This window comes from Corylus avellana, chromosome ca10 (assembly GCF_901000735.1).
Source record: "Corylus avellana chromosome ca10, CavTom2PMs-1.0".
NCBI classification, from domain to species: domain Eukaryota; kingdom Viridiplantae; phylum Streptophyta; class Magnoliopsida; order Fagales; family Betulaceae; genus Corylus; species Corylus avellana.
Window position 1 is genome coordinate 14,395,568 of NC_081550.1, and position 5,028 is coordinate 14,400,595.

The following is a 5,028-nucleotide window of genomic DNA, read 5'->3' on the forward strand; positions in this document are numbered from 1 at the left end:
GTTAGGGTGGCTGCCTTAATTTTTTTTTTTTTTTTTTAGATTTAATTTTTAAATTAAATTAATAAAAAAGGTAATATGCTGATGTTGCAAAACGGTGCGTTTAGTTGGGACATTGGGATTGACATGTGTTAAACATTTGAGGAAAAATGTAACGGTATGGGTTAATTTGCCTTTCGATTGATGTATGAAGTAAAAAAAAAAAAAATTCATGGAGTTTTCTGTTTTGGCATGTTGACTCAAAGATTTATAAGATATTTACCCTTAGATAAAAGTAAAGTTAGAAACCCGCTCTGCTTATGTAGTAGTGTCAATCAACTTTTAATTTATTTTTTTAGTAAGGATACTGTCATGCTAGTAGGGTCAAATATTAATCTTTAAAATAGGTTTATTAAAATAAATGTCATGTAAATTATTATATAAACAACTTATATTTTAATAGTTAACATAAAAAGTACCATGTAAATTGTCACGGTCATTTTTTTTTAGAAGAATTCTCACCTCAGTTACAAATATAATAAATATCATTTAAACTGTCATATCAATCTATAATGATGAAAAACTTGTAATAAAAGTTAACCGCGTTATCAACAACACTTGGGCTAAAATAGATTATTTAGAATCGCCCCATTCCTGAAATTGCGTCGTGGGTAATGATGGTAGAGAAGGTGGCCAAGAAATAACAAGACAAGGATTGCTTCATAATGGGTGCATTTTGGAGCTAATCACGTGATCTGAATTGCGGTCACGTGCCCACCCAACTATGTGAAAAATATTATTATTATTGGGTCATTATAGAGTGTGAACACGTGGCGGCCTCCAAGCCATAGTTGCACCCTCTTTAATAAAACGATGACGTAATATAGATATAATGCTCTAGTCAGAGAAGCATGGAATGGAATCTCCACCATCGAGGATGGTCATTTACGAAAGTACCCCCCACATATTCCAAAGTGTATTAATATTAGGAAGAGTTGTATGGTCATTAAACATTCATTAAAAAGCAGTGTGTTTTCATTATCATGGAGAGGGTAAGTGGGGAACAAGCTTTTTTAATCTCCGAAATTGGTGAAGTTTGACTGTGGGAAATAACGAAAATGCCACTAAGGAGTTAATACTTTTGACAAATTGGAGGGTCTCTGCTCTCTAGTCCACAATAGAGGTGGGAAATGGAGATGGCAAGTTTGAAAAGGTCTCCGATTCGATCCATACATTAATCCCCCCACCAAAGCCAATTCAATATTCGGCATTTAATGAATTTAATGAACCATTTAAGACTATACAAAATGAACTCCATCTTATACATTTAACAATGTGTATGATACGGTTAGATACATTAAATTTTAGAGTTAATTATTTTTTTTAGTATCTAGGTTTGGGTTTTAAATCTTATAATAAATGGTACTTTACTTAGGTAAAAAGACCGACTTAATACCTCAGTCATATTTCGTCACATACAAATGTCACGTGTTTTAAAAAAAATTAAAGTATGAGAACCAAAGGTGTTCATTCAAATTTGTTTGAGCCCTAACCTGACCTAGCCCTATTAGGACATTTGTAAGATTTAATGTGGTTTATACTAATTAAGCACGAGTAATTATTAGCTATTCTACTTGAGTATAATCATAACAGTATCTACCCGTTAGGAATCAATGAGAATAAGATCCTCTCCATGAGCCGGTTAGTTCATTCAAAGAGGGTAAAATTGTCATTTTATTCTTTTGGACAATTTTTCCCTCTTAAAATAACTAATTGGTTCCTCTTTTTTCTTTTTTTTTTTTTCATTTGAAATGAAGAGAATACTTCTCCAAGCCAATGATAGAAGGGGCCTATATGGTGAGAATCATAGACTTTCAAATTCGTTTGAGTCATAGCCTGACCTAACTCCATCAGGATATTAGTGAGATTCAATGTGATTTACACTAATCAAACATAATAATTCTCGTTATGAGAGTCGAACCCATATCTCAATATTTACCTAACTCATGCCTCAATGTTTACCTAACTTTCTTAAAAATTACCTTGAGGTAAGTTAAACACTGTCCTGGATGATCTGTCTTTGTTTCTTAGGCTCCGTTTGTTTCGACGTAAAATGTTCTCCCCATTTTCTTCAAAAATGATTTCCTGAAAAATATTTTCTGGTGTTTGGCGCGAATCACAATTATATATATATATATTCATTCAATCATATTAAACTTTAAATTACGAAAATGTCCCGACTAGGTTCCGGCTGTGTCCTAACTGAGTCCTAGCGGTGTCTTGACTAAGTCCTGACAATGTCTTAATCGGGTCTCAGCAAGCCCTGACCGAGACTCAGTGCGGTCTTGGTTAGGTCCTGGTCAAGTCTCGATAAGGTCTTAGGCAGGTCTTGGTGTGGTCCTAGTCAGGTCCCGGTTGGTCTCGGTGGGGTCTCAGTGGGGTCCCAATCAAGTTCTAGCAGGGTCTTGGTCAAGTCCCCGTTATAGAATCATATAATAAGATAAATATAAAGCGGAATAGTATGAAATAAAAGAAAGAGAGAAAGACATAAAATGATTAAGGTGGTTCGGCATGTAGCCTACATCCACACATCAAATCCTTAATAGGCTACATATTTTTTTCATTATATGATCTGAGTACACAGCTTTATTTATAGAGCTTTACATGTAATTTAAAATATTTCAAATACAAAGATATCCCTTAAATCAGAAGTAACAAATATTATCTAAATCCCTTGATTTAGGGAATACAAAATCAACATTTAGGATTTATATCCTTAATGTGCCCCCGCAAGATGAACGATCCATTAGTGATTATTGATCATGAACATATCGAGTGGCTAGAGTTAATGGCGCCTGATTTGAAATATCAGCTGCTCTTGAACTTGAACTTCAGGGACTATGGCCGGGATTTGAACATTGGCAACTTTTTTTGCCTCCATCGGTTACTTTGACTAGAATTTTGACATCGGCTACAGTGATCGGAATGAGCCAACTATGGGCTTGAAATAGGCCACAAGGGCCAATACATCTACCTCTTTGGTCTTTTTTTTTTTTTTTTTTTCACTTGCTGAACCAAACAAAGAATATGAGATGTCATTTTTACCTCATAGATCATTTTCTTCTCTGATACATGTTCAAATCAGAGATAAAACGATTAGAGGAGAAAAATGAAGTAAAGAAAAAAAAGAATTGCAATCTAGGATCTAACAATTGGCCTTAGCCTGATAGCTCTGATACCATATAGAATCATATAATAAGATAAATATAAAGCGGAATAATATGAAATAAAGGAAAGAGAGAAAGACACACAGCGATTAACATGGTTTAGCATATAGCCTACATCCATAGGCTTCATATTTCCTTCATTATATGATCTGAGTACACAACTCTATTTATAGAATTTTACATGTAATTTGAAATATTTCAAATACAAAGATATCCCTTAAATCAGGAGTAACAAATATTATCTAAATCCCTTGATTTAAGAAATACAAAATCAACATTTATTCAAAATGATTTATATCCTTAACACCAGTGAGATCTCAATGGGATTCCCGCCAACGTCCTAGTTGGGTCTGTTGATTGGAGAATGAGATGCTCAAACTTAAAAAATGTTTAAGGTTTTCAAAAATGAAAACTATTTTCCAAAAATTAACTAGGTTTTTTTGGGTCAAACCGAAAATATTTTTTGTTGACTATTATTTTATGTTGCACCAAACATCCGAAAATACAAAAAATAATTTATGAAAATCATTTTATGTCAAAGCAAACGAGCTTTAATGTTTCTATTTTCTTTCTCAGCTGCTACTTGGGATTTTACTTTAAAATAAAGATTGATTCTAGTAAAGAGGTCTTATCTAAGAGTATGTAAATAAATAATCCTTTCATCTGTTTCTATCTTGGAGTATTTTGATTTGAAATGAGACGATATTTAAGAAATAAGAATAAGTGTAACAAAACATTCAGTAATAAATATAAGAACGACTTTTAATAAGTAAGATTGTATTTTTCTTTGAATAGAAAAGGACAATGTAGAAAAATAAGGTATAAAATGATTGAGTAATACTATATATTATATTTTTATCTTAGAATTATTTTACAATATTGATGTGATACTTCTAACTAGCCCTTAGATTTATTTTTTTTAAGAACTAATCGAGTGGTTGGTTGGAAGTGTCAAATCAACGTAGTCAAATGATTGTATTGAAAAAAAAAAAAAAGGTTTATTTTTCACCATTAAGAAAGAAAGTAAGATATTGGATTATGTGGCAAAGATAGTGGGAACAAGAAAAAAACAGAAGAATAAGAAGGGAAGAAAGAGGTGAAGAGTTTGGCAGTGTAGGTGGCAATCAACATTTCTTTCTATTAGTTGACTACATAAATAAGTAAAATAAAAATAAAAATAAAAATAAAAAATAAAAAATAAAAAATAAAGTAAGGAATGGGAGGTTTTGGAAGAAAAGGAAAAATGAATTTTTTTTTTTTTGCTAAGTAAAAGGAAAAAACAAGTTAGGTTGTCCTGTAACATATTTAAATTAGAATAATGCTAGGTATCATCATTTTATCCTCTTAAAACTAATGTGACTTTTAAAATCACTATTAAATTTTAAATGAATCATACTTCAATTTTGATCAAATGATAATTTTATTTAACTAAAAAAGGGCATTAGCAAGGAAAGTCCATATGGAAATATCTTCATAATGACCCATCGCCTTCCATAACATATTCTTGACCTTTGATACCTTCTATATTTGGCATACTTATCTTAGTTGTGATGATCCTATAAAGGAAGATGAAAACCCTAAATATAAGGTGCACTTGTAGTTTGCCATTCTCTCTTAGCCTCATACCCTTCACAAAATTATTTTATTAACTTAAACATCAGAGTGTCCCCCAATGGTATCTCTCGGCGAGTCACCCGTGTATTTTCATTTGTTTTTGCAGGTACACTTGGCTTAATTTGGGTGGTGCAATCAACTCTATTAACACAACCCAAACACACAACACTCATAAAAACACATAAAAAAAAAAAAAAAAAAAATTCACTTT